We start from the raw sequence: 12,435 nt of genomic DNA on the forward strand, positions 1-12,435 counted from the left end.
TTTAACTGGGGGGGGTCCATTGTCTTTAATTGGGGGGGGTCCCATTGTGTTTAATGGGGGGAGGGTCCCATCGGGTTTAATTAGGGGGTGGGGGGAGGGGGCTCCCACTGTGTTTAATGGGGGGGGGTCCATTGTCTTTAATTGGGGGGGGTCCCATTGTGTTTAACTGGGGGGGGGTCCCACTGTGTTTAATTGGGGGGGGTCCACTGTCTTTAATTTGGGGGGGGTCCCACTGTCTTTAATTTGGGGGGGTCCCAACGGGTTTAACTGGGGGGGGGGCTCCCATTGGGTTTAATTTGGGGGGGGTCCCACTGTCTTTAATTGGGGGGGGGGGGTCCCTCAGGTTTAACTAAGGGGGGGGTCCCACTGTGTTTAATTGGGGGGGGGGTCCATTGTCTTTGATTGGGGTGGGTCCACTGTGTTTAATTGGGGGGGGGGGAGGGGGCTCCCATTGTGTTTAATGGGGGGGGTCCATTGTCTTTAATTTGGGGGGGGGTCCATTATCTTTGATTGGGGGGGGGTCCCACTGTGTTTAATTGGGGGGGGGGGGAGGGGGCTCCCATTGTGTTTAATGGGGGGGGGTCCATTGTCTTTAATTTGGGGGGGGGGTCCATTATCTTTGATTGGGGGGGGGTCCCACTGTGTTTAATTGGGGGGGATCCCATCGGGTTTAATTAGGGGGGGGGAAGGGGCTCTCATTGTGTTTAATTGGGGGGGGGGGTCCATTGTCTTTAATTGGGGGGGGTCCCATTGTGTTTAATTGGGGGGGGTCCATTGTCTTTAATTGGGGGGGGGTCCCACTGTGTTTAATTGAGGGGGGGTCCACTGTCTTTAATTGGGGGGGGCTCCCACTGTGTTTAATTGGGGGGGGGGGTCCACTGTCGTTAATTGGGGGGGGTCCCATTGTGTTTAACTGGGGGGGGTCCCACTGGATTTAATTGAGGGGGGGTCCCACTGTGTTTAATTGGGGGGGGTCCACTGTGTTTAATTTGGGGGGGGTCCCACTGTCTTTAATTGGGGGGGGGTCCCACTGTCTTTAATTGGGGGGGGGGGGGTCCATTGTCTTTAATTAGGGGGGGTCCCATTGTGTTTAATGGGGGGGGGTCCCATCGGATTTAATTGGGGGTGGGGGCCGTTTCCTCACCCCCCCCCCCCCCACCTCGTTGCGCAGCAGCAGCGGTGCGTTTCCGGTCGGGGGGGGCAGGGGGCGCTGCGGGGGGGGTCCCCTGGGGGGGCCCACGGGGGGCGGAGCCGAAGGGTCCCCAGCATCGCCGGCCTCTCCGTCCTCATCGTCCCCCTCCTGGGGGGGGGGGGAAGGGAGGGGGGGGGAGGGGCCCGGGCGGCCCAGCCTGCGCCCCACGCGGCCGCCTGTGGGGCAGAGCGAGGTTATGGGGCTGCCCCACAAGTGTGGGGCGCGGAGGGGGGGGTTTTGGGGGGGTGGGGGTCCGACCTGTGTGCGCCGGGCCGTCCTCCTCCTCCTCGCACGGCACTTCCACGGTGTCGGTGGGGCGGCCTGAAAATGGGGGGGGGAGCGTGTGGGGCGGACCCATAGAGACACTGCGCTGCCCCATAGCTGCCCTGCCCCATAGCGATCCCACAGTGCCCCATAACTGCCCTGCCCCATAGCTGCCCTGCCCCATAGCAACACCGCACTGCCCCATAGCTGCCCTGCCCCATAGAGACCCCGCACTGCCCCATAACTGCCCTGCCCCATAGATACACCACACTGCCCCATAACTGCCCTGCCCCATAGCTGCCCTGCCCCATAGAGACACCGCACTGCCCCATAGCGATCCCACAGTGCCCCATAACTGCCCTGCCCCATAGCGATCCCACAGTGCCCCATAGCTGCACTGCCCCATAGCGATCCCACAGTGCCCCATAACTGCCCTGCCCCATAGCGATCCCACAGTGCCCCATAACTGCCCTGCCCCATAGCTGCCCTGCCCCATAGCAACACCGCACTGCCCCATAGCTGCCCTGCCCCATAGCTGCCCTGCCCCATAGCGACACCGCACTGCCCCATAGCTGCCCTGCCCCATAGCGATCCCACAGTGCCCCATAACTGCCCTGCCCCATAGCTGCCCTGCCCCATAGCAACACCACACTGCCCCATAACAGCCCTGCCCCATAGCTGCCCTGCCCCATAGCGATCCCACAGCGCCCCATAGGGACACTGCCCTGCCCCATACAGACACCGCACTGCCCCATAGCTGCCCTGCCCCATAGAGACACCGCACTGCCCCATAACTGCCCTGCCCCATAGCTGCCCTGCCCCATAGCGACACCGCACTGCCCCATAACTGCCCTGCCCCACAGCTGCCCTGCCCCATAGCGATCCCACAGCGCCCCACAGGGACACTGCCCTGCCCCATACAGACACCGCACTGCCCCATAACAGCCCTGCCCCATAGCAATCCCACAGCGCCCCATAGGAACACTGCCCTGCCCCATACAGACACCACACTGCCCCATAACTGCCCTGCCCCATACAGACACCGCACTGCCCCATTAACAGCCCTGCCCCATAGAGACACCACACTGCCCCATAACAGCCCTGCCCTATAGAGACATCGCCCTGCCCCATAGCTGCCCTGCCCCATAGAGACATCGCCCTGCCCCATAGCGACACCGCACTGCCCCATAGCTGTCCTGCCCCATAGCGACACCGCACTGCCCCATAACTGCCCTGCCCCATAGATACTCCACACTGCCCCATAACTGCCCTGCCCCATAGATACTCCACACTGCCCCATTAACAGCCCTGCCCCATAGATACACCACACTGCCCCATAACAGCCCTGCCCTATAGAGACATCGCCCTGCCCCATAGCGACACCGCACTGCCCCATAGCTGCCCTGCCCCATAGCGACACCGCACTGCCCCATAGCTGCCCAGCCCCATAACAGCCCTGCCCCAGAGACCCCCCCCTGCCCCATAGCTGCCCTGCCCCATAGCGATCCCACAGTGCCCCATAACTGCCCTGCCCCATAGCTGCCCTGCCCCATAGAGACACCGCACTGCCCCATAGCGATCCCACAGTGCCCCATAACTGCCCTGCCCCATAGCTGCCCTGCCCCATAGCGATCCCACAGTGCCCCATAGCTGCACTGCCCCATAGCGATCCCACAGTGCCCCATAACTGCCCTGCCCCATAGCTGTCCTACCCCATAGCGACACCGCACTGCCCCATAGCTGCCCTGCCCCATAGAGACACCACACTGCCCCATAGCTGCCCCGCCCCATAGACACCAGACTGCCCTATAGCCGCCCTGCCCCATAGCGACACCGCACTGCCCCATAGCTGCCCTGCCCCATAGAGACGCTGTCCCATAGCTGCCCTGCCCCATAGCGACACCGCACTGCCCCGTAGCTGCCCTGCCCTGCCCCACAGAGACATCGCCCTGCCCCATAACAGCCCTGCCCCATAGAGACATCGCCCTGCCCCATAGCTGCCCTGCCCCATAGAGACACCGCACTGCCCCATAGCTGCCCTGCCCCATAACGACACCACACTGCCCCATAGCTGCCCTGCCCCATAGCGACATCACCCTGCCCCATAGCTGCCCTGCCCCATAGAGACACCACACTGCCCCATAGCCGACCTGCCCCATAGAGACACCACACTGCCCCATAGCCGACCTGCCCCATAGCTGCCCTGCCCCATAGCGACCCCACACTGCCCCATAACCCCACACTCAGCCCCACAGCAATCCCAAAGCCCCACCCAGCCCACACCGACCCCATAAGCCCACAATAAACCTCACACCCCACATCCTCACCCCATAACCCCACACGCATCCCCACACCCACCCCATAACCACACACTGACCCCATAACCACACACTGAACCCCAAAACCCCACACCGACCCCACAACCCCACATCCCGACCCCATAGAACGACATTAAGTCTCACTCCGGCCTCACACTGGCCCCATAACCCCACATTCTGACCCCATAACCCCACACTGACCCCATAACCCCACACCGACCCCATAACCCCACATCCAGACCCCACAACAACCCCATAACACCACAATGAGTCCCATCACCCCATAACCCCGTTCTCTGACCCCATAAGCACACACAGAACACCAAAACCCCACACCGACCCCATAACCCCACATCCTCACCCCATAAGCACACACTGAGCCCCACAACGACCCCAAAAACCCACATCAGCCCCATAACCCCACGTCCTGACCCCACAACCCCATCTCCTGACCCCATAACCCCACACTGAGCCCCAAACCGACCCCATAAACCCACATCAGCCCCATAACCCCACCTCCTGACCCCATAACCCCACATCAACCCCGTAACCCCACATCCTGACCCCATAACCCCACACCCTGACCCCATAACCCCAAATTCCAGCCCTACACCGACCCCACAACCACACAATGAACCCCATAACTCCACATCCTAACCCCACAACGACCCCATAACCCCACAGTGAAACCCATAATCCCACTCTCTGACCCCATAAGCACACACTGAGCCCCAAAACCTCACACCGACCCCATAACCCCATCTCCTGACCCCATAACCCCACACTGAGCCCCACACCGACCCCATAAACCCACATCGACCCCATAACCCCACATCCTGACCCCATAAGCCCATAACAACCCCATAACCCCACATCCTGACCCCATAAACACACACTGAGCCCCAAAACCCCACACCGACCCCATAATCCCACATTCTGACCCTATAACAACCCCATAACCCCACATCCTGACCCCATAAACACACACTCAGCCCCAAAACCCCACACCGACCCCATAATCCCACATTCTGACCCCATAACAACCCCATAACCCCACATCCTGACCCCATAAACACACACTGAGCCCCAAAACCCCACACCGACCCCATAATCCCACATTCTGACCCCATAACAACCCCATAACCCCACAATGAGTCCCATCACCCCATAACCCCACTCTCTGACCCCATAACCCCCCACTGACCCCAAAACCCCACACTGAGCCTCGCAACCCCATCTCCTGACCCCATAACCCCACACCGAGCCCAGCTCCAACCCCACAACCCCACACCCCAACCCCATACCCCACATCTGATCCCATAACCCCACAGAGCCCCACACCGACCCCACAGCCCCACATCCTGGCCCCATAACCCTACACTGAGCCCCACACCCACCCCATAACCCCACACTCCCACCCCACAACCCCACATTCTGACTCCATAGCCCCATATCGACCCCATAACCCCATATTGACCCCATAGATCCACACTGACCCCATAGCCCCATATTCTGACCCCATAGATCCGCAATGACCCCATAGCCCCATATTGACCCCATAGATCCACACTGACCCCATAGATCCATATTCTGACCCCATAACCCCACACCAACCCCATAACCCCATACCAACCCCATAACCCCATATTCTGACTCCATAACCCCACAGCGACCCCATAACCTCATATTCTGATCCTATAACCCCGCATTCCCACCCCATAACCCCACAGCGACCCCAAAACACCACATTCTGACCCCAAAACCCCACAGAGCCCCACATCGACCCCACAACCCCACACTTCTACCTCATAAACCCACACTGACCCCATAACCGCATCCTAAACCCCACATCCTGACCCTATAACCCCACTCTCGGCCCCACACCGACCCCACAACCCCACACTCAGCCCCACACTGACCCCATAGCCCCACACTGACCCCATATCCCCACGTTCTGACCCTATAAACCCACAGTCCCACCCCACAACCCCTCACTCAGCCCCACAACCACCCCATAACTCCACAATGAGTCTCATAACCCCATAACCCTGCATTCTGACCCCACAAACCCCACGCTCAGCCCCATAACGATCCTATAACCCCATACTCAGCCCCATAACCCCACAGTCTGACCCCATAACCCCACAACAACCCCATAATGACCTCATAACCCCACACTGCAATCCCATAACTCCACAGTCCCACCCCATAACCCCACACCGACCCCATAACCCCATATTCTGACTCCATAGATCCACACTGACCCCATAACCCCATATTCTGACCCCACAGATCCACACTGACCCCATAACCCCATATTCTGACCCCACAGATCCACACTGACCCCATAACCGCATATTCTGACCCCATACATCCACACTGACCCCATAACCCCATATTCTGACCCCAGAGATCCACACCCCCACATTCTGACCCCACAACGACCCTACAGCCCCATAATGAGTCCCATAACCCCATTTCCCCACATTCTGACCCCACAAACTCACACCGAGCCCCATAAAAACCCCATAACCCCACACTCAGCCCAATAACCCCACATTCCGACCCCATAACCACCCCATAATCCCACATTCGATTCCCACAACCCCACACTCAGCCCCATAACGACCCCATAACCCCACGCCCAGCCCCATAACCCCACATCCTGACCCCATACCTCCATACTCAGCCCCATAATGCCCCCATAACCCCACACCCCCACCCCATAACCCCATATTCTGACCCCATAACCCTGCACACACAGCCCGACAACGATCCTATAACCCCAAAACGAGTCCCATCACCCCACAACGACCCCATAACCCCACAACCCCACACTCAGCCCCACAACCCCACACTCAGCCCCACAACCCCACACTCAGCCCCACAACAAGTCCCATCACCCCGTAACTCCACATTCTGACCCCATAACTCCACACTCAGCCCCACAACGAGTCCCATCACCCCACAACGAGCCCCATCACCCCATAACCCCACATTCTGACCCCATAACTCCACACTCAGCCCTATAACCCCACATTCTGACCCCATATCCCCACACTCAGCCCTATAACCCCACATTCTGACCCCATATCCCCACACTCAGCCCTATAACCCCACATTCTGACCCCATATCCCCACACTCAGCCCCACAACGACCCCATAAGCCCACGAGTCCCATCACCCCATAACCCCACACCTCCACCCCATTCCCCCCACGTTCTGACCCCACAACCCCACACTCAGGACCACAACGACCCCATAACCCCACAACGACCCCATAACCCCCATAACCTCACATTCTTACCCCATAACCCCACACTCAGGACCACAACGACCCCATAATCCCACAACCTCACGTTCTGACCCCATAACCCCACACTCAGCCCCACAACGACCCCATCACCCCACAACGAGCCCCATCACCCCACAACCCCACATTCAGCCCCACAACGACCCCATAATCTCACAATCTCACATTCTGACCCCATATCCCCACACTCAGCCCCACAACGACCCCATAAGCCCACGAGTCCCATCACCCCATAACCCCACCCCCCCACCCCATTCCCCCCACGTTCTGACCCCATAACTCCACACTCAGACCCACAACAACTCCATCACCCCACAACGAGCCCCATCACCCCACAACCTCACATTCTGACCCCATAACCCCACACTCAGGACCACAACGACCCCATCACCCCACATTCTGACCCCACACTCAGCCCCACAACGACCCCATAATCCCAGCTCACATTCTGACCCCATATCCCCACACTCAGCCCCGTTCCCCCACACCCTGACCCCATAACCCCACATTCAGCCCCATTCCCCCACATTCTGACCCCATCACCCCCCATTCAGACCCATTCCCCCACATTCTGACCCCATTCCCCCACACCCTGACCCCATAACCCCACACTCAGCACCACAACGACCCCATCACCCCACAACCCCACATTCTGACCCCATAACCCCACACTCAGCCCCGTAACCCCACATTCTGACCCCATTCCCTCACATTCTGACCCAACAACCCCACACTCAGCCCCACAACAACCCCATAACCCCACAACGAGTCCCATCACCCCATAACCCCACACACCCACCCGATTCCCCCCACATTCTGACCCCACAACCCCACACTCAGACCCACAACTCCATCTCCCCACAACGACCCCATAACCCCCACAACCTCACATTCTCACCCCATAACTGCACACTCAGGACAACAACGACCCCATAACCCCACAATGACTGCATAACCCCAGATTCTGACCCCACACTCAGTACCACAACGACCCCATAATCCCACAACCTCACATCATGACCCCATAAACCCACACTCAGCCCCACAACGACCCCATCACCCCACAACGAGTCCCATCACCCCATAACCCCACACTCTGACCCCATAACCCCACACTCAGCCCCATATCCCCACACTCAGCCCCATATCCCCACATCCAGACCCCATAACTCCACACTCAGACCCACAACGACCCCATAAGCCCACAACGAGTCCCATCACCCCATAACCCCACACCCCCACCCCATTCCCCCCACGTTCTGACCCCACAACCCCACACTCAGCCCCACAACAACTCCATCACCCCACAACCTCACATTCTGACCCCATGTCCCCACACTCAGCCCCATTCCCCCATAATCTGACCCCATAATCCCAGACACAGCCTCAGAACGACTCCATAACCCCACACTCAGTCCCCTCACCCCATAACCCCACGTTCTGACCCCATAACCCCACACTCAGCCCCACAACGACCCCATAACCCCACAACAAGTCCCATCACCCCATAACTCCACATTCTGACCCCATAACCCCACACTCAGCCCCATTCCCCCACATTCTGACCCCTAACCCCCCATTCAGACCCATTCCCCCACATTCTGACCCCATTCCCCCACACCCTGACCCCATAACCCCACACTCAGCACCACAACGACCCCATCACCCCACAACCCCACATTCTGACCCCATGACCCCACACTCAGCCCCGTAACCCCACAACGAGTCCCATCACCCCATAACCCCACACACCCACTCCATTCCCCCACGTTCTGACCCCATAACTCCACACTCAGACCCACAACAACTCCATCACCCCACAACGACCCCATAACCCCCACAACCTCACATTCTGACCCCATAACCCCACACTCAGGGCCACAACGACCCCATAACCCCACAATGACCCCATAACCCCAGATTCTGACCCCACACTCAGTACCACAACAACCCCATAATCCCATAACCTCACATCATGACCCCATAAACCCACACTCAGCCCCACAACGACCCCATCACCCCACAACGAGTCCCATCACCCCATAACCCCCCACTCTGACCCCATAACCCCACACTCAGCCCCATTCCCCCACATCCAGACCCCATAACTCCACACTCAGACCCACAACGACCCCATAAGCCCACAACGAGTCCCATCACCCCACAACCCCACATTCAGCCCCACAATGACCCCATAATCTAACAATCTCACATTCTGACCCCATATCCCCACACTCAGCCCCATAACCCCACGTTCTGACCCCATAAGCCCACACTCAGCCCCACAACGACCCCATCACCCCACAACGACCCCATATCCCCCACAACCTCACATTCTGACCCCATAACCCCACACTCAGCACCACAACGACCCCATCACCCCACATTCTGAGCCCATAATCCCACAACCTCACATTCTGACCCCATAACCCCACACTCAGACCCACAACGACCCCATCACCCCACAACGAGTCCCATCACCCCATAACCCCACACCCCCACCCCATTCCCCCCACATTCTGACCCCACAACCCCACACTCAGGACCACAACGACCCCATAACCCCCATAACCTCACATTCTTACCCCATAACCCCACACTCAGGACCACAACGACCCCATCACCCCACATTCTGACCCCAAACTCACCACCACAACGACCCCATAATCCCACAACCTCACGTTCTGACCCCATAACCCCACACACAGGACCACAACGACCCCATCACCCCACATTCTGACCCCACACTCAGCACCACAACGACCCCATAACCCCCACAACCTCACATTCTCACCCCATAACTGCACACTCAGGACAACAACGGCCCCATAACCCCGGATTCTGACCCCACACTCAGTACCACAATGACCCCATAATCCCACAACCTCACATCATGACCCCATAACCCCACACTCAGCCCCACAACGATCCCATCACCCCACAACGAGTCCCATCACCCCACAACCCCACATTCAGCCCCACAACGACCCCATAATCTCACAATCCCACATTCTGACCCCATAACCCCACACTCAGCCCCATAACCCCACGTTCTGACCCCATAAGCCCACGCTCAGCCCCACAACGACCCCATCACCCCACAACGACTCCCATATCCCCCACAACCTCACATTCTGACCCCATAACCCCACACTCAGCCCCACAACGACCCCATCACCCCACAACGAGCCCCATCACCCCACAACCCCACATTCAGCCCCACAACGACCCCATAATCTCACAATCTCACATTCTGACCCCATATCCCCACACTCAGCCCCACAACGACCCCATAAGCCCACGAGTCCCATCACCCCATAACCCCACACCCCCACCCCATTCCCCCCACGTTCTGACCCCATAACCCCACACTCAGCCCCACAACAACTCCATCATCCCACAACCCCACATTCTGACCCCATGTCCCCACACTCAGCCCCATTCCCCCATAATCTGACCCCATAATCCCAGACACAGCCTCAGAACGACTCCATAACCCCACACTCAGTCCTCTCACCCCATAACCCCACATTCTGACCCCACAACCCCACACTCAGCCCCACAACGACCCCATAACCCCACAACGAGGCCCATCACCCCATAATCCCACATTCTGACCCCATAGCCCCAGACTCACCCCCACAACGACCCCATAGCCCCCATTCAGCCCTATACCACCACATTCTGCCCCTATTCCCCCACATTCCTACCCCAAAACCCCACACTCAGCCCCACAACGACCCCAAAACCCCACAACCCCACATTCTGACCCCATAACCCCCCATTCAGCCCCATATCACCACATTCTGGCCCCATTCCCCCACATTCTAACCCCATAACTCCACACTCAGCCCCACAACGACCCCATCACCCCACAAGGAGTCCCATCACCCCATAACCCCACATTCTGACCCCATAACCCCCTATTCAGCCCCATATCACCACATTCTGCCCCGATTCCCCCATATTCCTACCCCAAAACCCCACACTCCGCCCCACAACGACCCCAAAACCCCACAACCCCACACTCTGACCCCATAATCGCCCATTCAGCCCCATATCACCACATTCTGCCCCCATTCCCCCACATTCCTACCCCAAAACGCCACACTCAGCCCCACAACGACCCCAAAACCCCACAACCCCACATTCTGCCCCCATATCCCCACACTCAGCCCCATATCCCCCCATTCTGACCCCATTTCCCTACCCCCCCCCCCCCCGTTCCCCTTCCCGCCCTTTTTCCCCCCCCCTCCCCACACAAACCCCACACAACCCCCCCACTACGGACCCACAACCCCCCTCCCCACCCCCCGTAAGCAGCCGGATGATACAAAAAATACCCTTTTTTTTTTTTTTGTTAGGGGGGTCCCTTCGCCATCTTACCTTTCCCGGCCGGGGGGGGCCGTCCGATGAGGAGCCGGGGAGGGGGGGTGGGGGAAGGCTGAAGCCCCTCCCTCAACCGCACCGCGGATCCTCCGCCATAAAATGGCGGCCCGGCCTTCACCGCCTCCTCGTCCTCCTCCTCGTTCTTCCCCACCCCCCCCCTCTTAAAATCCGGAGCCGTTCTCCGGGCGCTCCGTCCGCCGCTCCTCCCCTCCCCCCCTCCCTCCCCCCACCCCCCTTTACAACCACGCCGGCCCTCCCCTCTGCCCCCCGCTTCGGGGGGATCACGGGAAATGGAGTCCGTATCCGAGCGGCCCCCGAGCGGCAAAATGGCGGCGGCGGCGCCGCCAGAAGGAGGAGGCGCCAAAACAACTCTCGCGAGACTTCCGCCGCGGCTCCGTGGGAAAGGCGAGGTGGTCTCGCGAGGGTTGGCTCCGCCAGAAGGAGGAGGTGCCAAAATAACTCTCGCGAGACTTCCGCCGCGGCTCAGTGGGAAAAGGGAGGTGGTCTCGCGAGAAGTGGCGCGGCCAGATGGAGGAGGAGGAGGAGGCGCCAAAACAACTCTCGCGAGACTTCCGCCGTGGATCTATGGGAAAGGCGAGGTGGTCTCGCGAGAAGTGGCGCCGCCAGAAGGAGGAGGTGCCGAAACAACTATCGCGAGACTTCCGCCGCAGCTCTGTGGGAAAAGATAAATGGTCCCGCGAGAAGTGGCGCCGCCAGAAGGAGGAGGCGCCAAAAGAAGTATCGCGAGACTTCCGCCGCGGCTCTAAGGGGAAAGCGACGTGGTCTCGCGAGGGTTGGCTCCACGTCGGATCTCGCGGGGTTTGGTACGGCTGATCCTCGCTGACATCTCGCGAGGTTTGAGGCGATCGAGAGCGAAAAAGAACCTGCGGGAATCTCGCGAGATTTCAGTGAGGCGGGGACCGCTGCGGTCTGAAGGGGATGAGATCTCGCGAGACTTC

General features: G+C 59.3%; 1 protein-coding gene across 1 annotated transcript in view; it reads right to left on the reverse strand.

Annotated features, from left to right (window-relative positions):
- SRCAP (Snf2 related CREBBP activator protein) overlaps nucleotides 1–12,044 on the reverse strand; it is a 137,816-nt gene extending 125,772 nt beyond the window's left edge. The window contains exons 1-3 of the mRNA XM_090130322.1: nucleotides 11,474–12,044; nucleotides 1,451–1,513; nucleotides 1,160–1,368 (exon numbers count right to left, since the gene is read on the reverse strand). The gene's annotated coding sequence lies outside the window, so the exon portion shown is untranslated. The remainder of the gene's footprint in view (nucleotides 1–1,159; nucleotides 1,369–1,450; nucleotides 1,514–11,473) is intronic.
- Between the last annotated feature and the right edge of the window lie 391 nt (nucleotides 12,045–12,435).

The sequence above is a fragment of the Phasianus colchicus genome, chromosome 40, assembly GCF_987193195.1.
Source record: "Phasianus colchicus chromosome 40, bPhaCol1.hap1.1, whole genome shotgun sequence".
Taxonomy (NCBI): domain Eukaryota; kingdom Metazoa; phylum Chordata; class Aves; order Galliformes; family Phasianidae; genus Phasianus; species Phasianus colchicus.